The sequence below is a fragment of the Gorilla gorilla genome, chromosome 2, assembly GCF_029281585.2.
Source record: "Gorilla gorilla gorilla isolate KB3781 chromosome 2, NHGRI_mGorGor1-v2.1_pri, whole genome shotgun sequence".
NCBI lineage: Eukaryota > Metazoa > Chordata > Mammalia > Primates > Hominidae > Gorilla > Gorilla gorilla.
The window spans coordinates 21,062,690-21,087,818 of record NC_086017.1 but is presented as its reverse complement, the minus strand read 5'-3'; the positions used below and the strand labels follow the sequence as shown (position 1 = coordinate 21,087,818).

General features: G+C 43.9%; 1 protein-coding gene and 1 pseudogene across 5 annotated transcripts in view; one reads left to right on the top strand and one right to left on the bottom strand.

The window, feature by feature from the left end:
* The window catches only part of HRH1 (histamine receptor H1), a 167,380-nt gene that overhangs the window by 5,367 nt on the left and 136,884 nt on the right, over positions 1-25,129 (bottom strand). Inside the window, exons 2-3 of one of the 5 annotated variants that reach the window (XM_055381001.2) lie at positions 4,674-4,745; positions 4,224-4,309 (exon numbers count right to left, since the gene is read on the bottom strand). The exons of the other annotated variants lie outside the window; for them this stretch is intronic. The gene's annotated coding sequence lies outside the window, so the exon portion shown is untranslated. The remainder of the gene's footprint in view (positions 1-4,223; positions 4,310-4,673; positions 4,746-25,129) is intronic. 5 annotated transcript variants of the gene reach the window in all.
* LOC101129122 (mitochondrial intermembrane space import and assembly protein 40-like) lies at positions 22,723-23,150 on the top strand (annotated as a pseudogene).

Sequence of the window (25,129 nt, the reverse complement as noted above, 5' to 3'; positions counted from 1 at the left end):
TTACAGGAGTGTGCCACCACACCTGGCTATTTTTTTTGTATTTTTTTAGTAGAGACGGGGTTTCACCATGTTGATCAGGCTGGACTTGAACTCCTGACCTCAGGTGATCCACCCACCCTGGACTCCCAAAGTGCTGGGATTACAGGCATGAGGCACCACGCCCAGCCATTTTTTTTGTTTTGTTTTTAAGACAGAGTCTCACTCTGTCGCCCAGGCTGGAGTGCAGTGGCACCATCTCAGCTCACTGCAACCTCTGCCTTCTGGGTTCAAGTGATTCTCATGCCTCAGCCTCCCGAGTAGCTACAATTACAGGCACCCACCACCACACCCAGCTAATTTTTGTATTTTTAGTAGAGAAGGGGTTTCACCATGTTGGTCAGGCTGATCTTGAACTCCTGACCTCAGATGATCCGCCCACCTTGGCCTCCCAAAGTGCTGAGATTACAGGTGTGAGCCACTGCGCCTGGCCAAGTTTTTAGATTTTCATATTCATCAAAAAGTGGTGAGTTTAAAGAAAACTGATAAACACAAATAGTAAATTTCTCTCAATAATTTAGCAAAAAGAAATTATTTTTACATTAAGACAAAGCCAGATAAGTTCTTGAGTAAAAGGCTAAATTTATTTATTTATTTATTTATTTATTTAGAGACGGAGTCTCGCTCTGTCGCCAGACTGGAGTGCAATGGCGCGATCTCGGTTCACTGCAACCTCTGCCTCCCAGGTTCAAGTAATTCTCCTGCCTCAGCCTCCTGAGTAGCTGGGATTACATGCGCCCACCACCACGCCCAGCTAATTTTTGTATTTTTAGTAGAGATGGGGTTTCACCATATCAGCCAGTATCCTTTTGATCTCCTGACCTCATGATCCACCCACCTCAGCCTCCCAAAGTGCTGGGATTATAGGTGTGAGCCACCGTGCCTGGCCTGTAGAAGGCTAAATTTATATAATTTTTTAAGATAAAAATCAAAACCCCAAGGTGTTTGATCCTTGTGGAAGGAACCTTTTAAATGTCTTTGTTGGAAAAACACCATTTTGGGCAGCACTGATTTTGCCCAAGCTCTACCATTTATTTTCTCAGTGATCTCTTGGCCTCCATCTTCTCATGTGTCAAATGGGTAGGGTGGGATAGACAATCTCTAAAGACTTTTCCAGGTCTCTTTCTTACAGCGGTATTTTTTGATGTCCTCCAGCTCTGAGCTGCCAATCAGAGCAATCCTCTGATTGCTGATGGGGCCTCCTCTGACTTCTTCAAAAGCATCACTGTCTCCTTGGGTGACCCAAAGTCCTGCCCTATGCTCCTGTCACTCTGTGCTGTCGGCCTCGGGGATCTCATCCTCTCACTTCCCTACCCCTCAGCCATCACCTCCTATCAGGACAACACTCAAACCCACAGCTCCAGCCTGTATTTTTCTCCATTCCCACATCTAATACCTTGCAGCTTCACCTTCTGCCCTGATCAAGTCCAAACCCTGTGGAATTGTCCACAGTCACTTCTGGAAGGAAGAAAGTAGGCTGTGAAAGGAAAATAACTTGGGGCCCCAAAATCACTTAAGCTAAAGGGAAAAGTCAAGCTGGGAACTGCTTAGGGCAAACCCGCCTCCCATTCTGTTCGAAGTCATCCCTCTGCTCACTGAGATAAATGCATATCTGATTGCCTCTTTTGGAGAGGCTAATCAGAAACTCAAAAGAACGCAACCATCTGTCTCTTATCTACCTAAGACCTGGAAGCCTCCTCCCGGCTTCCAGTTGTCCTGCCTTTCCCAGACCTAAGGAATGTTCATCTTGCATATATTGATTGATGTCTCATGTCTCCCTAGAATGTATAAAACCAAACTGTGCTCTGACCACTTTGGGCACATCGTCAGGACCTCCTGTTGCTGTGTCATGGGTGTGCGTCCTCAACCTTGGCAAAATAAACTTTCCAAATTAACTGAGACCTGCCTCAGATTTTCGGGGTTCATAAGGCTAAGGAAGTATTGTCTCAGGGATTTTTATTTTTTACTGTTTTGCTCGGAAGGAAGCAGGAAGTAGTTCCCCTAAACACTTCCCCAGCTTGGCATTCTCAAGGTGGCTCTCAGCTCCCTGGCCTCCAGAGGTGTCTCCTTTTTCTCTTTTCCTCATTGTCTGGCACATAGAGGGGAGAGAAACCATTTTTTATTTTACGTTATTTTTTATTTTTTAATTTTAATTTTAATTTGAGACGGAGTTTCACTCTCGTTGCCCAAGCTGGAGTGCAATGGCATGATCTCAGCTCACTGCAACCTCCTGTCAGAGATGATAAATTCCTCTTCAAAAAGCTTTAGTTCCCTGTTCTTTGTTTCTTAAGACCAATTTCCTTGTACATCCTTGTCTCCTAGCTACCTGTTCTGTAAACAGCCTTCCTGCCTTCGCCAGGACCAGACAAGTCCAGATATGCCTTCCCACCTAGTAACAGATAGTTCCTCTTCCTTCCCACCTAATAGACCCTATTCAATTTTAAATCTTAGCCAATCGAATTAGCTTAGATTGTGAAGTCCAACCCCAGCCAACGGTGAAAGGACACAGAAGTGCTAGGAACTGCATTAGGGATTAAAAACCCCTGCCCTACCCTGCTTGGTGTGCTCTTGCGATTGTGACTAGCACAAGCTGCACCCTTCTGCAGAAGTAAATTTGCCTTGCTGAGGAATTTTCTGCCTATGTGCTGTTTTTCTTTGTGGCACCAGGCACTTGTTTCTAACAAACTCGGGGGTTCATCTGGGATTCCCATTCTCCTCCGGGGAGGGTCTCAGATCATTTCTCGTGAGGAGACGCAGCCCGCTGCTTTGTTGCGGTGGCCTCAAGGGTAAGGGATCGAGACCCACCTGGTGTGATGAATAAACCTGGACTCCAGCAATGAGGGAAGAAAAGGCAGACAGATACTGTGGCGACCAGGTAACTCTGTGCATAGACCAAGGTAAGAAAAACCTTGGGGGCAGTGAAGTATTTCCTTGGTGGTCAGGACATCCTGGAGGTTGAAAGTGTGTGAGTAAGACACACAATTGAGTGCAGAGCAAGTGCAGAGTCCGGATCTGGTTCTGTAGTCACCTCATATGGCTTAAAGGCAGCTTGCCTGTTGTGGGGTTTATACCAACCTGCCTATGCTAAGAGGGACTTGAAAATTTCCACAAGAGAAACAGATGGAGAAGGATAAAGCAAAAGCTGAAGAGTGTGAAAAATCTCTAGTAGGAGAGGTTGAGCCCCACAGACTCGCTAGGGTGCAAGAAATCTCTAGTAAGAGAGATTGAGCCCCATGGACTCAGGGAAAAACTCTTTCTCCAGGATGGGAAATACAGCAAGTAAGACAAAAGATAGGAAATATCATGATCATGATAATATACCCTCTGATAGTCCCTAGGCCTAACGTTAGAATATTGGAAGGATAATGGAAGGACCAAACACAAGAAAAAGCAGCAAATGATAAAAAACTGCTGTTTTGTTTGGACTGAAGAACCTTCCTCTCCCCCAAGCAGCTGCCACCACAGACCCTTCCCCTAAACCTAAAAAAGGAGCTTAAACCACTCTTAGGTGACTCTTATGGAGTGGCAGATCAAATCGATCAGTTTTAGGACCCCAGATATATACTTTAGACGAGTTAATGTCTATCTTAGACATCTTATTCTCAGGAGAAGAAAGGAGCATCATACACAGGGCTGCTATGACCATTCGGGAACGTGAACACCCTCCCGGTCAGAACGTTCCAGCGGCTGAACATAATTCCCAGCCCAGGATCCTCAATGGGATAACAACAATATAGCCCATCAAGGAAATATGAGAGACCTTAGGGAGATGGTAATAAAAGGAATTTGAGAATTAGTGCCCCGCACCCAAAATCTTACCAAGGCCTTTAATATAAAACAGGGAAAAGATGAGGGACCGACAGAATTTTTAGAAAGGCTTAAAGAGCAAATGAGAAAAATACGCTGGCCTAGAATCAGAAGACCCCCTTGGACAAGGAATGTTAAAGCTCCACTTTGTCACCAATGGCTGGCGAGATATTACTAAGAAATCACAGAACAAATGTTTCAAATGTGGAAAAATAGGTCACTTTAAAAGACAATGTCCCAAATGGGAAAAAGAAGAAAAAGTCATCCCACTTATGGCTTTTGAAGAAGACTAGGGAAGTCGGGGCTCTATCTTTTTATCTTGAGTCCCACCAACAGCCCTTGGTAAATTTAGAAGTGGGACCTAAACCTGAGCTTATTACCTTTTTAATCGAGTCAGAAGCAGCTCACTCCTCAGTCTGTTATCTTCCATCTAGTGTAACTTGTTCACAAGAAAAACTTTTTACCTCTGGAGTAAAAGGAGAAGGATTTAGAGCAAAAATCTTAGAGGAGACAAAAGTGAAATATGAAAACTGATCAGCTAGCAGCAAATTTCTGTTAATTCCAGAAGCAGGGACAAATCTATTAGGAAGTGATTTAATACTAAAATTAGGCTTAGGCCTCCAAATCAATCACGGAAAATTCCTCCCCTCCCCTCCCTAATCTTGCTCACCACCGCAGACGAAGAACACATTTATCCCGAGGTATGGTCAAAAGATGGGATCAAGGAAAGTTACAGATTTCTCTGATTCATGTTAAATTTAAAACCCCCGGGGAAGTAGTAAAGAGAAAGCAATACCCTATTCCTTTAGAAGCCAGGGTAAATTTAAAACCTGTAATTGAAGGTCTTCTCCATGATGGGCTTCTTAAATCCTGTATGTCTCCCTGTAACACTCCAATACTGCCTTTAAAGAAGCCAGACAGGTCATACTGGTTAGTGCAAGACCTTAGAGCTATTAATCAGATAGTACAGTAATAGATTTAAATGATGCCTTCTGGGCTTGTCCATTAGCAGAGGGCAGCCAGGACCTACTTGCCTTTGAGTGGAAAGACCCTCACTCCGGTTGAAAACAGCAATACTGATGGACAGTCTTACCCCAGGGGTTTACGGAGTCTCCATATTTACTTAGTCAAATATTAGAACAAGTCCTAGAGAAATTTTCCCTGCCCTCGTGCATATGTCCCCTCCAGTACATGGATGATCTTCTAATTTCAGGAGATGATAGAAAAGAAGTAGCAGCTTTCTCAACCCATGTCTTAAATCTTCTGTGGGATGAAGGGTTAACGGCCTCAAAAAACAAACTCCAATTTGTAGAACCTGAAGTAAAATATTTAGGGCATTTAATTACAAAGGCAAATGGAAAACTGGGCTTGAACGGATTGAAGGAGGATTAGTCAGATACTGTCGTCTATGGATAGACTCTTATGCCCTAGAAACAAAACTCTCATAGAAAAAGCTCACACAAGACGAGCCAGACCCCATCATTTGGCAATTACCAGAAATCCAAAAGGTAGAAAGGTTAAAACATCTATTAGTAACTGCCCCATCCTAGCTTTACCCTCCCTAAGCAGCCATTCCATCTTTTCGTCAATGTAAACAAGGGCCTAGCCTTGGGAGTACTTACCCAAAAGCACGGAGGCCACTCCCAACCCGTAGGCTTCCTGTCAAAAATTCTTAACCCAGTAACCCATGGATGGTCCAAATGCATTCAATCTGTAGCGGCAACTACTTTGCTAACAGAAGAAAGTAGAAAAATAACTTTCGGAGGAAACCCCATTGTGAGCACACCTCACCAGAACAGAACTATCCTAAATCAGAAGGCAGAAAGGTTGCTTACTGACTCAAGAATTTTAAAATACAAGGCTATCTTGTTAGAAAAAGATGATTTAATCCTAACTACAGATGATTCACTTAACCCTGCTGCCTTCTTAACAGGAAATTCAAACGCAGAAAAAAACCCATGCCCCAGACCAGAAGAACTTGGGCATAGATGTTTAGATAAACTCCCTTTCAAACAGGAAGACACCTTTTTGTAGATGGTTCTTCTCAAGTAATAAAAGGGAAAAGGCATAACAGGTACTCAGCAGTAGACGGAGACAACCTACCTAATGACTGGTCTGAGCAAACATGTGAGTTGTTTACACTAAATCAAGCCTGAAAATTTCTGCAAAACCAGGAAGGAACTATTTATACTGACTCCATGTATGCCTTTGGAGTAGTCCACACCTTTGGGAAAATTTGGGCAGAGCGAGGCCTTATTAACAGTAAAGGCCAAAATTTAGTCCATAGAGACTTGATAATCCAAGTACTAGAGAACTTACAGCCGCCAGAAGAGACAGCAGTTGTTCATGTTCCAGGTCACTAGAAGAATCTTTCCTTTGAGAGCTGAGGGAATAATCTAGCTGACCAAGTGGCTAAACAAGTTGCCTCTTCTCAAGCAGCACCCATTTTCCACCTAACCCCTTATCTTCCCCCTCCAGCTACAGTCCCTGTTTTCTCCCCCAGAGAGCAAGAAAAGTTAAAAGAAATAGGAGCCAAAGAAAGTCACGAGGGAAGATGGGTACAACCAGACAAGAAGGAAATGCTGTCTAAGCCCTTCATGCGAGAGATATTGTCACAGCTACATCAAGGAACTCACTGGGGCCCCCAAGCTATGTGTGATGCAGTCCTCAGAGTTTATGGATGCATAGGAATTTATACCCTTGCTAGACAAGTTGCAGATAGTTTCAGAGTGTGCAGAAAAACCAACAAACAACCTAAAGAAAATGGGAATACCACATGCCGTGCATCCACCCTCATCAGGGAGAGTAGAAAGGCCTATTGCCCTGTTGAGAGTCCGAACTGCTCCCTGAAAAAACATAGGTCTACCCCCTTATGAGATGCTTTTTAGATTGCCTTATCTACATTCTACTACTGATCTTCCCACATTCGAAACAAAAGATCCGTTTCTTAGAAACTATGTATTAGGTCTATCTTCTACCCTTTCCTCCCTCAGGACTCAAGGCCTCCTAGCACAAACTCCACCCATTGAATTACCAGTTCATCAACACCAGCCTGGAGATCACATCCTTATCAGAAGTTGGAAAGAGGGAAAGCTCGAACCCACTTGGGAAGGACCTTACCTAGTGCTCCTCACAACTGAGACAGCAGTCCGGACCGTTGGAGAGGATGGACGCATCATACCCGGGTACCCCTCTCCAAAGTACCTACACCCGAAAATGTAACGTTAAAGAGAAAAGCGGCCGGGCGCGGTGGCTCACGCCTGTAATCCCAGCACTTTGGGAGGCCGAGGCGGACGGATCACGAGGTCAGGAGATCGTGACCATCCTGGCTAATACGGTGAAACCCTGTCTCCACTAAAAATACAAAAAAAAAAAAAAAAAAAAAAAAAAAAAAATTAGCCGGGCGTGGTGGCGGGCGCCTATAGTCCCAGCTACTCGGGAGGCTGAGGCAGGAGAATGGCGTGAACGCGGGAGTCGGAGCTTGCAGTGAGCGGAGATGGCGCCACTGCGCTCCAGCCTGGGTGACAGAGCGAGACTCCGTCTCAAAAAAAAAAAAAAAAAAAAGAGAGAGAAAAGCTTAATCTGCCTTTTCCTCCTTTTCCTCTTTACCCCAGCTACCCCACATCTTATTATTAATGTTACTAAGTCTAACTCACCTCAAACTATCACTTTCGATGCTTGTCTTGTTATACCCTGTGGAGATCTGCAGGGTCAAAGACAACTCTATTTCAGAAAAGTATCTTTGTCCTTCCTGGCTCTCCTCAGACTGGAAATCCGTTAACCAGGATCAATTAGTCTGGGAAGATTTTAACGGAGATTCTGTTCATTGGAAAACTTGTCCTCCTAAAGCAGAGCCTCAGCATCTCTGCCACAGTTGGTCCAATGTTCTATTGACAACCAAAAACCAGGGATGGACTGCCACAACGAATAGTTGTATATTCCTGAAACCATACATTTGTTTCACTAAAGGGAGTACTCCTCCCAACTGCCAATATAACCAGCGTAATCCTGTACAAATTTCCATTACTATCCCAGCTTCCCAAGGTTCTTACCCTTCCTCGAGCCATTTTTATGGTAGGAGCAGAAGTCTCAGAGACAGACCCTATAGGATATTTCGAAATGTGCTTCATCGCTCCTCCACCTCCTTCACCCCCTTCTCCCTCTCCTAAATCCTCTTTTTTTTTTTTTTTTTTTTTTTTTTTTTTTGAGGCAGAGTCTCACTTTGTCACCCAGGCTGGAGTGCAGTGGCACGATCTCGGCTCACTGCAAGCTCCGCCTCCCGAGTTCACGCCATTCTCCTGCTTCAGCCTCCCGAGTAGCTGGGACTACAGGCACCCGCCACCATGCCCAGCTAATTTTTTTTTTTTTTTTTTTTTTAGTAGAGACGGGGTTTCACTGTGTTATCCAGGATGGTCTGGATCTCCTGACCTCGTGACCCACCTGCCTTGGCCTCCCAAAGTGCTGGGATTACAGGCGTGAGCCACCGCGCCCAGCCCTAAACCCTCTTCTAACCAAACCTTTTCTCACTTCATACCCAATGATAAAACTAAAGTTACCATTATAGAAGTTAAAGATTTAAAGCAAACTCTAGCTATTGAAACAGGGTATCAAGATCCAAATGCCTGGTTGGAAGGGATTAAATATTCCATCCGCAAGCTAAATAAAAGCGACTGTTAGGCTTGTGCGACAGGTAGGCCAGAAACCCAAATTGTCCCCTTCCCACTTGGATGGTCATCTGACCAACGAGGCATGAGCTGTGTGATAGCTCTCTTCCAGAACCCCACAGCCTGGTGTAATGAGTCATGCAAGATTCTTCCACTGCTGTTCCCTGAAGTCCAAAGCCCTGCGGGTCATCCGTTGAGGGCCATCCAGCCTGCAGCCCCTGATGTTAACTTCACCTCTTGCCTTTCATGGCAGGGGGAGAAGTTAGCATTCCTTGGAGACCTAACAGGGTGCAGTGAAACCAAGCCTTTTCAAGAGCTTACCAATCAGTATGCCCTTGTTCATTCCAGAGCAGATGTGTGGTGATATTGTGGGGGACTATTGCTGGGTACTCTGCCAAGTACCTGGAGCAGCACTTGTGCTGTCATTCAGTTGGCTATCCCTTTCACCTTGGCATTTCATCGACCAAGAAAGCTGAAGACAGAATATTGTAAAAAGAGACACGTCCCTCATGGATCCTTTGATCCTCATGTTTATATAGATGCTATCGGAGTACCATGAGGGGTACCAGATGAATTTAAAGCCCAAAATCAAACAGCTGCAGGATTCAAATTTATATTGTTCTGGTGGTCACCTGTAAACAAGAATGTAGCTTGAATAAATTCTATCTATTATAATCAACAACACTTTGTTAATTTTACTAGAGATGCAATTAAAGGAACAGTTGAACAATTAGGCCTTACCAGCCAAATGGCCTGGGAAAAACAGAATAGCTCTTGACGTGATATTAGCTGAAAAAGGCGGAGTTTGTGTCACGATTGGAGTCCAATGTTGTACTTTTATTCCTAATAACACCACCCCCGATGGAACAATAACAAAAGCCTTACAAGGCCTTACCTCCTTATCAAATAAATGAGTTAGCTAAAAATTCTAGAATAGATGACCCCTTTACAACCCTCATGGAGAAATGGTTCGGGAAATGGAAAGGAATTATGACCTCAATATTCACCTCCCTTATAATCGTTATAGGTGTGCTCATTCTTGTAGGATGCTGTATCATACCCTGTGTTTGTGGTTTAGTGCAAAGACTTATAGAAACAGCGCTCACCAAAACCTCCCTTAGTTCCCCCCACCTTATTCAGATAAACTCTTCCTTCTTGACACCCAAGAAGAACAACAGAGCCTAGATATGCTAAGGCATTTTGAAGAGGAAAAACTATAAAATCAAGAGGGGGAAATTGTCAGAGATGATAAATTCTTCTTCAAAAAGCTTTAGTTCCCTGTTCTTTGTTTCTTAGACCAACTTCCTTATACTTGCTTGTCTCCTAGCTACCTGTTCTGTAAACAACCTTCCCGCCTTTGCCACGCCCAGACAAATCCAGATATGCCTTCCCACCTAGTAACGGACAGTCCCTCTTCCTTCCCGCCTAATAGACCCTATTCAATTTTAAACCTTAGCCAATCGAATTAGCTTAGATTGGGAGGGCCAACCTTAGCCAATGAGGAAAGGACACAGAAGTGCTAGGAACTGCATTAGGGATAAAAACCTCTGCCCTACCCTGCTCAGTGTGCTCTTTCGATCGTGACTGGTGCAAGCTGCATCCTCCTGCAGAAGGAAATTTGCCTTGCTGAGGAATTTTCTGCCTACGTGCTGTTTTTCTTTGCGGCACCAGGCACTTGTTTCTAACACTCTGTCTCCTGGGTTCAAGCAATTCTCCTGCCTCAGCCTCCCAAGTAGCTGGGATTACAGGCATGCACCACCACACCTGGCCAATTTTGTATTTTTAGTAGAGATGGTGTTTCACCATATTGGTTAGGCTGGTCTCGAACTCCTGACCTCAGTGATCCACCTGCCTCAGCCTCCCAAAGTACTAGGATTATAGGCATGAGCCACTGTGCCCATCAGAGAAAACATTTTTTAAAAATTATGTATATACTATTTATCATCTAACAATTATATTTGACAGAAAATGATTCAAGCAGTCCTCCCACCTCAGCCTCCTGAGTAGCTGGGAGGGACCACAGGCACGCACCACCATGCCTGGGTAATTTTTTGTATTTTCTGTAGAGAGAGGGTCTCACTGTATTGCCCAGACTGGTCTCAAACTCCTGGGCTCAAGCCATCTGCCCTCTTAAGCCTCCCAAAGTGCTGGGATTACAGGTGTGTGACTCACCGTGCCCAGCCATGATTTGTTTTTATTAAAAACTATCTGTATTTTTCCTTTTTGTTTAAAGAAAGAAAAGTTATGATTGAATTGACATCACTGAACTAAAAATTACTGTAGCATTTTAAACATTTAGGGGTGAAATCTAACAATGTCTGCAACGTACTGTGAAATGAATAAAAAAATAGCTTGAATGGATAGTTATCGTCAGTGAGATGACTAATGTAAGGTGCTTTTCCCTCCCTTCGGGACCTGTATTTTGAAAAATCTGGTCCCTGAGGTTTTCCTTGCATAAATTCCAAAGAAAAGTCAGACACTATGGCCAAGAGTGTGGGAGATATTTGGGGACATGGATCTCATGTCACTACACGTCACTCAGGAGATCCCGCTGGGTCTGAGGTGTCCTCTCTGAAGATAAAGCCATGCCTATGGAAACAGTGCTGGACAGAGGGTGTGCTCTGGGCAGAGAGAATAAAAGCTAGAGGAGTCATGTGAGATGAGGGCTTGTCTGCAAGGAAGGCAGTCACCTGTAGGTCCTCCCTAGCTCTGTATCCTCAGAGTAGCAGCCTAGGGAGAGCTCTAGAGGCAGGAGCAGAGTCCTCACCCTTGCTCCGCTGCTTGTTGGGCTGTATGAGTGTGTGTGAATGTGTGAGTGAATGTGTATGTGCATGTGTGTTTGTGTGTGTGAATGTGTGTGATTGTGTGTGACAGTCTGTGTATGTGTGTGTGAATGTGTGAGTGTGTGTATGTGTGTATATGTGTGTGTAAGTGTGTGTGTGTGGTTTTTGAGTACATGAGTGTGTGTGTATGAGTATGAGTGACTGTGAGTGTGTATGTGTGAGTGTCTAAGAGTGTGTGTGTGTGAGCATGTGCACCTTGAGTAAACAGTTCAGGGTGCCAGTTTACTCACCTTTAAAGTAGGGAGAATAGTAAGCCCTCCTGCCTGGGCCATTGGGAGGATCAATTGAGACAGTGAAGTGGGAAAGCTCTGCGATTACTTGGTAAAAAGCAGAAATGGACCCATCTTCTCTAAGAGTGTACAAGCAAACCATCATTTTTGAATTAAGGCAATGACTCCATTCTGAAACCATTAGGTGGGGAGGGGCTTTTACTAGAGTGATTACAGTCTAATCCCATCAGGCCCATGTGCCAGCAAACAACCCAGTCGGCACTCCTTGCACATCCTGCGACACCAATGGGGGCAGCTGAAACAGTAAGGAGCCAAGCTTCTCACACATCAGTTACTAAATGCCCGCAAGCCCAAGAGGCATATCTGGGCGGAGAGGAGGAAATGGTCAGCTCAAGCTCAGGAGGTGAAGCATCTTACTCAAGGTCACGCAGCTGGGAAGTGGTTGCTAAGTTAAGATTTGAACCTAGGTCTATCTAACTCAGGGTTTCTCTATTTTTTTTTTTTTTTAGATGAAGTCTCGTTCGGTCACCTAGGCTGGAGTGCAGTGGCATGATCTCAGCTCCCTGCAACCTCTGCCTCCCGGGTTCAAGTGATTCCCCTGCCTCGGCCTCCGGAGTGCCTGGGACTACAGGTGTGCAGCACCACACCCGGCTAATTTTTGTATTTTTAGTAGAGACGGGGTTTTGCTATGTTGGCCAGAGTGGTCTCAAACTCCAGGCCTCAAGTGATCTGCCTGCCTCGGTCTCCCAAAGTGCTGGGATTACAGGCATTAGCCACCGCACCTGGCCCTAACTCAGGGTTTCTTAACCTTGGTCCTACCATTGACATTTGGGCTGCATGACTCTTCATTGTGGGGAGCTGTCCTGTGTACTGGGTGATGACATTTACCATTATCCCTAGCCTCCACTCACTTGATGCCAGTAGCCGCAAGCCCCCAGTCATGACAACCCAAAATGTTACCAGACACTGCCAGGTATCCCCTGGAGGATAGAACCACTGATCCAACTGAAGAACATGCACCCTGAACTACTACACTCCATTGCCAACCCAAGAGTGCAGCTTTCAGCTCAAAGTAAGGCAGAACTTTCTAAAAAAGATGTTATCCAACAATGCAACAAGTTACTTTGAGAAAGACAGTAAGCTCCCCAACATGGGAAGCATGAAAGAAGAGGCCACCTGGATCTGATTCCAAATTAGAAATACTCCAAACTTCCTCAAGGGCAATGCAATTATTTACCTAAATAAAGCTCAGCAATGTTGGTTTTAGATAAAGCACCTAGTACAGTGTCTGGCATACATGAGGTGCTCAATTAATAGCAGTGGTTGTGTTTTCTTCCATCTCTTGGTGAGCACCACCATCCTGTACCTGGCCCATTCAGGATCAGAGGACTCATCCTTGACCTTTCCTTGTTTTTCACTGTGGTGGAAGCTGCTAATAGTCTCCTCTCATGTCTAAGACTAGAACTCTGCTTCTCAGCTGAGTATACAGCTGCCTGGAATAGAAACTACATTTCCCAGACTCTTTTGTAGCTGGGTGTGACCATGTGACTAAATTCCAATGGGATGTTAATGCAAGTGTTGTTTGCAACTTCCAGAAAACAGCCTTAAAATAAAGGTGTGTACTTTTCTTTGGCCTTTCATTCTTCTAGCTGGCTGGAATGTGGATATGATGAGTAGTGCTTAAGCAGCCATCTTGGGACTGTAAGGAAAAGCCACACAATTAGGAAAGTGAAGCAGCCATCAGGACAGACTTGAGGTCCCTGATGATCATGGGGCTGCCATATCAGCGAGGACTGCCCACCTCTGGACCTCACGTCTGTTTCATGGAAGCCATTGTTAGCTAGTGTTTTCTATCACATACAGCCAACTCGAATCCTAATTGATACACTGTCCCTGACTTCAAGGAGTTGATAAATTAGCATGCGAAGAAATACACAAGATAAACAGCATCAAAACAATTAAATTAAAAACCCTAGAATTCAGCTGGGACAAACGTGGTGACTGGTATAAGATCAAGGCAGGTAGCTGGACAGCAGAGGGAAGAACTGCCTCTCTCAAGGCAAAATGCGGATGTCAGAAAGGACATCAGAGAAGAAGTGATATGCAAGCCAGGCTTTGAAGGATGGGTGGAATTTCTCCAGCAGGAAGAAAGAGGTATTTAAGGCTCAGTAGAAGAAAGACTCAAAGTACACAGCTGAGTTTGAGGAATTGGGAGGAGTCATTGGAAGTGCCTAGAGCACAGAACGATGAGTCTGGAAGCACATGCTGGGGCCAAGGTGTAAGTAAGCTCCTTTACACGTTGATGCCATGCCCCTGCCTGGAACATTCTTTTGCCTTGAAACTCTTACTTGTTCCTTTCTCTTGGTATCCTCAACTTCTAACATGCTCCTCTTATATCAACTTTCTTGTGGGATTATCATTCTTTAGCTGATTCTCCTCCAACTAAATGGGGAGCAACTCCAGGGCATGGAGGATGTCCACTATTTCTGTCTCTGAAGTGCAACACCATGGGGACGTCCCATTCGCTGACAGCAGGGACCCTGCATTTTCGCTTGCCATCATTTCTCCTGAGCCTGGCACCAGGCTGGCACATGATAGGTGCTCAACAGAGGTTTACTGGATGAGCCCTGAAAAAACAAGACCCAGGGTCAGGCGCAGTGACTCACACCTGTAATCCCAGCACTTTGGGAGGCCAAAGCAGGTGGATTGCCTGAGGTCAGCAGTTTGAGACCAGCCTGGCCAACATTGCGAAACCCCGTCTCCACTAAAAATACAAAAATTAGCCAGGCGTGGTGGCAGGCACCTGTAGTCCCAGCTACTGGGGAGGCTGAGGCAGGAGAATCACTTGAACCCAGGAGGCAGAGGTTGCAGTGAGCCAAGATCATGCCACTGCACTCCAGCCTGGTGACAGAGCAAGACTCCATCTAAAAAAAGGAAAAAAAAAAGAGAGACCCAAACCAACACAGAGCAGCAGAAGCCAGGGGAGATGTACTAAGTGCAGAAAGTGTAAGCATAATTTTCAAAAGAAGTTCAGACTTAAAGAAGTTTGAGGTAGGATTTATCCCATTGACGAATATTGTACCATACCTTTTGGTCCACTTTTCTACTTTTCCCTGAACACTTTATAGTTAAAAATTTATCTCATGGTAATCTAAAATGTAAATAAAGATTTATGCACAAAGACGCTCACTGCAACATTATTTATGATAGAAAATAAAGAGAAATGAGCTGGCATTTGGGAACTAAATGTATCTTGAGGTAGTGTGTCCGGAGTTGGTTCCTTCCAGCAGGTTCCTGGTGTCGCTGACTTCAAGAATGGAGACGCAGACCTTTGCAGTGAGTGTTACAGCTTTCTTTTTTTTTTTTTTTTTTTTTTTTGAGACGGAGTCTGGCTCTGTTGCCCAGGCTGGAGTGCAGTGGCACGATATTGGCTACTGCAAGCTCTGCCTTCCAGGTTCACACCATTCTCCTGACACAGCCTCCCCGAATATCTGGGACTACAGGCACCCGCCACCATGGCCGGCTAATTTTTTGAATTTTTAGTAGAGATGGGGTTTCACCATGTTAGCCAGGATGGTCTTGATCTCCTGACCTCCTGATCCGCCTGCCTTGGCCTCCCAAAGTGCTGGGATTACAGGCATGAGCCACCGCACCCGGCCAAGTGTTAGAGCTCTTAAAGATGGCAAGGACCCAAAGAGTTAGCAGCAACATTTATTGTGAAGAGCAAAAGAAGAAAGCTTCCACAGCCTAGAAGGTGACCCAAGCAGATTGCCTCTGCTGGCTGGGGTGACTAGCTTTTATTCCCGTATTTGTCCCCTCCCATGTTCCGTTTTTGTCCTATCAGAGTGCCCTTTTTTCAGTCGTCCCCACTATTGGCTACTTTTAGACTCCTGCTGACTGGTGCGATTTAGAGAGCGCCGACTGGTACATTTTGCAGAGTGCTGATTGGTGCGTTTTACAGAGCACTGATTGGTGTGTTTTATGTTTTAGAGAGCACTGATTGGTGCATTTTTTTTTTTTTTTTTTTTTTGAAACGGAGTCTCGCTCTGTCCCCCAGACTAGAATGCAGTGGCGCCATCTCGGCTCACTGCAAGCTCCGCCTCCCAGGTTCGCACCATTCTCCTGGCTCAGCCTCCCGAGTAGCTGGGACCACAGGCGCCCGCTACCACGCCCAGCTAATTTTTTTTGTATTTTCACTAGAGACAAGGTTTCACTGTGTTAGCCAGGATGGTTTTGATCTCCTGACCTCGTGATCCACCCGCCTCCGCCTACCAAAGTGCTGGGATTACAGGCGTGAGCCACCGTGCCCAGCCTGAGCGGTGCATTTTATAATCCCATTGCTAGCTACAGAGTGCTGATTGGTGCGTTTTACAATCCTCTTGTAAGACGGAAAAGTTCCCCAAGTTCCCACTCCACCCAGGGAGTCCAGCTGGCTTCAACTCTCAGTGGCTACAGAATAGAATATCATGGGGTCCTTGATAATCATTACAGAGCACCAGCAATTAGGTGGTAAAATGCTTATGATGAAATTTATAGAAGACGTGGTTTGTTTGTACAGGACAATGTCAATTCTGTTAACTAACAGGCTTCTATCCAGGGTGAATCTTTGTTATGTTACATCAACCATGGTTTTCTCTGGGTACTGGATGATACTTATTATATTTGGTATTTCTCAGGATTTCAACAATGAGATTGTCTTCATTTTATAATAGGGAAAATAAGAGCTAACTGCATTCATTTTGAAAAAACAAAATATAGATTCCTTCAATAAAAAAATAAAAATAAAGAAATGTTTTCCACATGCTTAGCACATCTTTTATTTTCCCTAGTACAAAGTGAGAGTTTGGGATTCCTTTCTTGATTCATTCTAAACTGCCTCACCTGCTACTCCCCAGTCCAAACTGCTCTATCCTCTTCCTCATTTGTAGGCTGGTTATTCTAGTCAAGTAAGTCAGAACATTAATTTCTTTGATCTAATTCTGAGAAAGAGGTGTCATGCATGAGGGTGCTCCAGTACTGCATAATCTCATTAAGTCTGGCCAGGTCATAATTTCCATGAAACACCCAGGCTTATCAGTGCCACTGATTGTGATGAACAGAGCAGACTGCAAATAGCAAAATGCCATTGTGGGCCTAGTATTACAGGAACCTGACTGACTTAGAATCTGGAGGAGTTCTGGCTTAAGAGTCAGCCTCTGGGTAAGATGCAAGAGGCAGATGACCTTGCGGGCAGGCAGTGGCCCCAGTGGGTTTTCCAGGGGTGGAGGTACATGTGCAAAGAGTCTACAGTGTCAGAGAAGAAAAGCTACTAAGAACAGAGGACTGTGTGTGGAGCAAGAGGGAGTGGTAGGGATCGGGGCAACCTGGAGAGCCTGTCCTCTGCTTGAAGAGGGCAGCTGCCACTCACATTCTACCAACTGCTGCAGACTCAGATCTGCCTGTTTTTAAAAGGAAACACAAAATCTGGAGTTTTTACATGAAATATTTTAGTTTTTAAATGCTGTCAATTATTCCATTGTTTCATTTGTCTTCTTGAACACTACACAGGGTAAACAAAACAAATTTTGTAAGCCCCCAGGTAGAAACCTCAAGCTGGTTCATAGGGGATGCAGAATGCTGAATATGAGATAATGACCCAGGAGTGGACACCTTTTGGGATATTTTCCCAGCTCAAGTCAAGCCTCCTCTCTGAGAACCATCATTTCACCTAGGGTGGGCTCTGGCAGCCACAGTTATACTATGTAACCCTGACCCCTGGGCACACGTGATTGAACCGGAAGTTATCTCTGACCCAGAACAAACCAGTCAGCCCAGTTCTCTCTTCTGGAACACTGGAATTGGAGTTGTGCCATCAAGACAGTCTGTTGGTCTCACATATCTGATATATCATACATCTGATGTATCAAGAAGACAAATGAAACAATTGAATAATTGACAGCATTTAAAAACTAAAAGATTTCATGCAACATCTCCAGATTTTATAAGTGGGGTTAAGTGGGGTGGGGGGCTGCCACTGGGGGCAAGAGGAGGAGTGTTGCTCACCTCTGGGAATGCTAAAATAGAGGAGGGGATAGAAGAAGGCAGCAGACAAAATGCAATAATCCATATGCTGGAACAACCGAGATCTACCAGCAGAAGGATGAATTTAGACCTTTCCCTTATATCATACACAAAAATTACTCATAATTGATGATAGTCCTAAATGTATGAGCTAAATTTTTGTGACCCTGAGTTAGGCAAAGATTTCTGAGACACAGCACCAAAGGCATAAGGAATTTTTAAAAACTGCTAAATTGGACTTCATCAAGATGAGAAACTTTTGGGTTTCAAGAGGTACCACTAAGAAAATGAAAAGCTATGGAATGGAAGAAAATATTTATAGGTCATATATCTGATATATCATATATCTGATGTATCCAAAATACATAAAGAACTCTTCCAACTCAATCATAAGAAGATAAAAACCCAGTTTATAAATAGGCAAAGGATTTATATAGACATTTCACCAAATAAGATAGAGGAATGGCTCAAAAGCACATGAAAGGATGTTCAACATCATTAGTCATTAGGGAAATGAAAATCAAAACCACAGTGAGATACCGCTTCACATGTACTAGGATGACTATAATTTAAAAAGAAGGACAATAACAAGTGTTGGTGAAGATGTGGAGAAAGAAGAACTCTGAAACACTGCTGGTGGAAATGTCAAATGGTGCAGCTACTGTGAAAAGCAATCTGATAGTTCTTCAAATGGTTAAACATAGTTACCATATGACTCAGTGATTCCACACCTAGATATATACCCAAGAGAACTAATCGTGTGACCACAGAAAAACTTTTATGCAGATCCTCATAGCATTATTCATAACCACCAAAAAGTGGAAAAAACCCAAATGTTCATCAACTGGTGAATGGATTTTGATTAAAATGTGGTCTATTTGTAAATAAAAAGAAACACAGTACTGTTCCAAGCTACACCATGGGTGAACTGGAAAAACATCATGCTAGGTGGATGAAGCCAGACACAAAAGGCAACACATTGAATGATTCCATTTATATGAAACGTCCAGAATTGGCAAATTTATAGAGACAGAGAATAGATTAGTGGTTGCCTGGTAGTGGAGGGGGGAACAGGAAGGGATCTTTTGGAAAAGACGGAAATGTTCTGAACTTGGATTCTGATGATGATTATACAACTCTGTACATTTACTAATGATAACTGAATTGTATGATTCACTTAGAATGGGTGAATTTTATGATAGGTAAATTACACCTCAATCAAGTTGTTTTTAAAATTTTTTGGTGGATGAAGAAAGAGGCTGCTCTGGGTTCCAGATCTGTCTGTTTTTAAAATCTATTTCACTACACCAGTGCTGGGAAACAGGATCAGCTATAAGATTCTTCAGTGTCATTTAAATGAAAACAAACTAGTTGCTTAGCAGAACTGCTTTAGCCAGAACCAAGATTTAGATAAAATAGATCTCATGGTTTCTTGTAAAAGGGGCAGTGAGATGTTATGCGTAACTTCTAAATTAGTCATCAGAAGTGGAAGGAGAGGAATGACTGAGCTACATCAAACCCTTTCCTCCCGCACATCTGTGATCTTCTCTCATTTTATAATTTGGTTTAAGAGACTGAACTTGTTTGATTGTTTGTCTGCTCCCCACAACCCCCAGCCCTGGTGTGACAGGCTGGGATTTTTAAAGCTAAGGGCAGGAAAGGGAAACTGAAGGATATTGTCACTAAATGGCAAAATAAATAAATAAATAAATAAATAAATAAATAAATAAAGGCAGCATTAAAAGCCCAGCTCAGTTATCTCTTACTTTCTGACCTCAAAAAGCAAGGGAGAGGCTGGGCGCAGTGGCTCATGCCTATAATCCCAGCACTTTGGGAGGCTGAGGTGGGCAGATCACAAGGTCAGGAGTTCGAGACCACCCTGGCCAATATGGTGAAACTCCGTCTCTACTAAAAATACAAAAAAAATAGCAGGGCGTGGTGGCGCATGCTTGTAATCCCAGCTACTTGGGAGGCTGAGGCAGGAGAATTGCTTGAACCTGGGAGGTAGAGGTTGCAGTGAGCTGAGATCGCGCCACTGCACTCCAGCGTGGGCGACAGAGCAAGACTCCATCTCAAAAAAAAAAAAAAAAAAAAAAGGAAAAGAAAAAGAAAAGAAATATTTTCAGGAGTGCATCAGGCTGGGAGATTTTCCATATTGCATCGTTTAATCCTCAATCGTTTAATCCTTAATCGTTTACCGTGCTGGTAACCTCACCAAAATAATTCTGCCCCCAGCCTCCCATTTTAATGATGTGGAAACAGAGGCTTCTGGAGTTTTTAGGGCTTGGTGCCTGCACTAAGAGATCCCAGAGTGACTGCAGAGCAAGTTTCACTTAAAGGCCCAAGTGGCGCCCATCTGCTAAGACCTTCCAGTGAACTTCACATACTCCCCCCACCCCATCCTCTTTTTCATTGTGAAGAGAGGGAAATAAACAAACACTTTAAATAAAGATTCCAGGGAATTGAAAACATGGACATCCATGCTATCGTGAGAAAAGGATACAGTGAATACATCATCCTCTTTTTCACTGTGAAGAGAGGAAAATAAACAAACGCTTTAAATAAAGATTCCAAGGAATTCGAAAATATGGATATCCGTGCTAACATGAGACAAGGACACAGTGATTACACCACCACACCCAGCACACACACAAGTATCATTTCAGGATATGATGAATAATGTTTTCATTTTGTTCCGAATCCTTGGAGATTAAACTCTGAGAAATATACTTTCAAAGACCAAAGTTATTCAGGCTGTTCTCTTCTTGAGGAAAAAAAAAAGTGATTGATGATATTGAACTAAATAAAAGAGCTGGCAGGAGAAAAAGAGAGGCAGATGCGGCATTTATAAGAGAGAGCTCCCAGGTGATTACCAGTTCCTGTAACTTTTGTCTCTTTCAGTCAAGTGACCTGATGGACACCTGCCTGCAGCTGCCACCTCATCCCACACCTGGGGCTCTTTAGCACCACCTGCTGGTCAAGCCCTCTTGCTGGTTCTGGGGCCAGGGTATTTACATCTAGGGGTTATTTATATATTTATATATAGAAGTTATTTATATATAGGGGCATAGATGAGTGTGACTCGATCTGGTTCCTAGTTCTATTCTGATAATCACAGATGATTCATTTATTCATTCATCTATCTATCCACTCATTCTCCCTTCCTTCCATCAAACCATCCACAAAATCTTCACTGATGAATATTCTTGCCAGGTACAGATATTATGATAGCCACGGGATGAACACAGTTCCTATTCTCATGGAGGTGCCAGCCTATACCAGTAATTCTCAACTCTGCCTGCCTGAGAGCTTTGTTTTGTTTTGTTTTGAGACGGAGTCTCGCTCTGTCTCCCAGACTGGAGTGCAATGGCACAATCTCAGCTCGCCGCAACCTCCGCCTCCTGGGTTCAAGTGATTCTCCTGCCTCAGCCTCCCAGGTTGCTGGGATTACAGGTGCCTGCCACCACATCTGGCTAATTTTTATGTTTTTAGTAGACAGGGTTTCACCATGTTGGCCAGGCTGGTCTCAAACGATCCACTTGCCTCAGTCTCCCAAAGTGCTGAGATTACAGGCGTGAGCCACTGCGTCAAAAGCTTTTAAAACATATTGAGATGTCTTCTTTCGGGAAGATTGAGTAGAGGTACTTTCTCTATTCTGCTTAGTACAACTAAAACTCTGGATGTTATATTTAAAGCAAACACAAGAAGACTCTGACAGGTGGAGAGGCAAAGGCAAAGCAGTGAGGAACATTGGGGCCCAATGAGCGACACAGTGATGAGTTCCGTGGGCTTTTGTTTGGCCACATACATCAGAGATTTTGACCTGAAGAAGCTGGCAGCTCAGAAATGGCAATCGGCACAGGCAAAACAAAAGCCTGCTGTGTCCAGCCAAAGGACTGGGAAAGAGGCTGCCTAGCAAAATAGAAAACTTTTAGACAACACCTGCTCTATTTCAGCCAAACACCATAGAAAAACACCGTGCCCCGCTCCTGTCCTAGCCAGATGAGGTGAAGTGGGGAGGGGAGCCAAGACTTCCACCCTTGTCAAGCTGTAATGAAGTGACTCAACTCCCCTCGCTGGGGTGGCGTCCCCGCCATTCCTAGCAGGGAGCCGGGACTTGCATCCTGTCAGGTGGTGACAAGCCCTGCACCCACCCCCACGGTGTCAGTAGGGGTGCATGGGGAGCAGTGAGGAGGCACTCTCATCCCTCCCAGCTGGGGACTTATCTGCAGAGGCCTAGTGGGGAGATGGAGCTCCCACATCTGCTCAGCAACAGTGAGGAACCGACGCCCTTCAAGTGTCAAGAGAAGCGAAGTGGGGAGCCAGGACGTCTACCTCCACCTGGAAGTAATGAGGCAGCATACTCTCCCCTTGTGTCCTCCGGCTTCCTCTGCTACAGCAGTGTCAGTCAAAAGCAGATAAATCAGGAGATTTAAATATGATCCTAGGTCTTATAATACCTAAAATTTCCATATTTCAATTGAAAATCATTTTTTCACATCAAAAAATGAGAAGGGATTTCTAATAGCATTTTTTTTTTTTTTTTTTGAGATGGAGTCTCACTCTGTCACCCAGGCTGGAGTGCAGTGGCGTGATCTCGGCTCACTGCAATCTCTGCCTCCTGGGTTCAAGCTATTCTCCTGCCTCAGCCTCCCAAGTAGCTGGGACTACAGACACATGCCACCACGCCCAGCTAATTTTTTGCATTTTTAGTAGAGATGGGGTTTCACCCTGTTAGCCAGGATGGTCTCGATCTCCTGACCTCGTGATCCGCCCGCCTCAGCCTCCCAAAGTGCTGGGATTACAGGTGTGAGCCACCGTACCCGGCCAAAACATTTAAAGTAATCATCATAAAAATGCTTCAACATGCAAATGTGAACACACTTGAGACACATGAAAAAAATAAGTCTCAGCAAAGAAACAGAAAATATAAAGAAGAAGCAATGGAAATTTACAATGGAAATAATAATTGAAATAAGAACCCAGAGGTGCCCGCCCTGCCTGAGGAGAGGGAGGTCATGGTGTGAAGCTGCAGCTGCTGCCGCCACAGCTTCTGCAAGGTCTCAGGGCAGGGCTGCAGCCATGTCCTACTGCCGGCAGGAAGGGAAGGATCGAATCATATTTATAACCAAAGAAGACCTTGAAACTTCAAGCAATGCAGAATCTGTGGCTGATGACCCCAACGATCCATACGAGGAGCATGGATTGATACTGCCAATGGAGACATTAACTGGAACCGTCCATGCCTTGGGGGAATGGCCAGCGGCCCCTGTGGGGAACAGTTCAAGTCAGCCTTCTCCTGCTTCCACTATAGCACGGAGGAGATCAAGGGGTCAGACTGTGTAGACTGGTTCCGGGCCATGCAGGAATGCCTGCAGAAATACCCGGACCTCTATCCCCAAGAGGATGAGGATGAGGAAGAGGAAAGAGAGAAGGAGCCAGCAGAACAAGCAGAAGAAACAGCTCCCACTGAGGCCACTGCAACCAAAGAAGAGGAGGGGTCAAGTTAATGAAGGCCACAAGGCACCGGGCTCCAGTCCTTTTGGAGTGGACCTTTTGCAAAAGACCTTGTCATCACCTTCCAAGAAAGTTTCCCTCTGTTGTCCTGTGCACTGTAATATACAAAATAACTTATTTTGATGATCAGGGGTCTTGACTTCTTGACACATACACTGAAAAAAAATGGGAGTTGTATGTATGTGTGTCCTACCCAAACCTGTGGCCGCCACTTTTGAATTCTCTTCTCAGATTGCCCTGAATTTTGCCACTTTTAAATCATGTGCTGAATAAGCTCAGCAACTAAAAACCATTACCCAGGAAGGTTTCTTGTGAGTGAGCTGATTTATTCTGATTCATTATATTCCTTTTAGTAGATATTATGCCCCTTGGGGAAATAATACAAGTAATAGAAACAAAAACATCTTCTCTTAAAAATGCTGGGGTGGGGCCTCTACTAGCAGAGGCCAGATGGTCAGATACGATTTCTGCAAACCCATCTTGACCTTGAATATGTGAAGGGGTACTGTACTTCATTCCCGATACATTTTGGTTTCCATGTTGGCATTGAGCTCCTGGTTTTCTGTGTTTGGATGATGAAGATTTGGACCCTCCCATTCACAGTTCCTTTCTAAGTGAAGGGAGAGGCTGGCTTGGCTGTTCCTTGTTATTCTGAAAGCCCTGGTTTGGGGCCCATGTTCACACAGGCTCTCAGTCTGGTCAGGTGCAATGTTCTTGAGAGGTGGGGACCTAATTATTACCAGAGTAGCAGCAAGAGAGGAAACGTTGTGAACTAAGTATTCAATTAAAAGGAAACATGATTTCTACCTGAAAAAAAAAAAAAAAAAAAAAAGAACCCAATTGATGGGCTCAAAAGCAAGAGGGTAGGAACAGAGGAAAGAATCAGTGAACTGGAAGATAAAACAATAGAAATTCCCAAATCTGAACATCAGAGAGAAAAGAGATAATAAACAAACAAACAAACAGAACTCCAGGGTCCCGTGGGACTATAACAAAAGATCTAACATTCATACAACCATAGTCCCAGAAGGAGATGAGAAAGAGGGTGGCAATGATAATGTGCTTTGAGAAATAATGGCTGAAAACGTTCCAAATTTCGCAAGAGACCTAAATCTACAGAATCAAGAAGCTGTTAACCAAACAGGATAAGCCCCCCAAATATACATCAAAGCACATAATAATTAAACTCTTGAAAATGAAAGACAAAAAAACTTGAAAGTATCAGAGAAAAACACCTTACCATAATGAGAATGATAGCAGATTTCCCACAGAAAACATAGAGACAAGAAGAAAATGGCATTATATTTTTCAGATGCTGAAAGAAAGGAACTGTCAGCCCAGACTCTTATACTCAGTGAAAATATCTACAAGGAATAAAGGGAAATCAACACATTCTCAGACGAACTTGTACAGGACTGTGTGCTGAAAACTACAACATGCTGATGAAATAAATCAAAGATGTAAATAAATGGAGAGTGTTTATGGATCGGAAGTTCAATAGAGTAAATATGTCAATTCTTCCCAAATTAACGTACAGATTTAATACAATTCCTATCAAAATATCAGCAAGATGTCTTACGGATATAGACAAGACTCTTCTAAAATGTATAGGGAAAGGTGGAGAAACTAGAATAACTCAAATAATTTTGAGAAAAAGAGAATAAAATGGGAGAAATCGACCTACCCAATTTCAAAACTACTATATATTAATAGCTACAGTAATCAAGACTTTGTGGTATTGGCAAAGGAATAGACACATAAATCAATAGAATAGAACAGAGAGGCAAGAAATAGAAATAGAACCACACAAATATTCTCAGGTGATTTTTGACAAAGGTGCAAAATTAATTTAATGAAGGAGAGAAAGCATTTTCAACAAATGGTGCTGGCACAATTGGACGTCATAGGCAAAAAACTGAACAACCTAAACCATATGTCTCGTAAAAAGATTAACTCAGGCTGGGCACGGTGG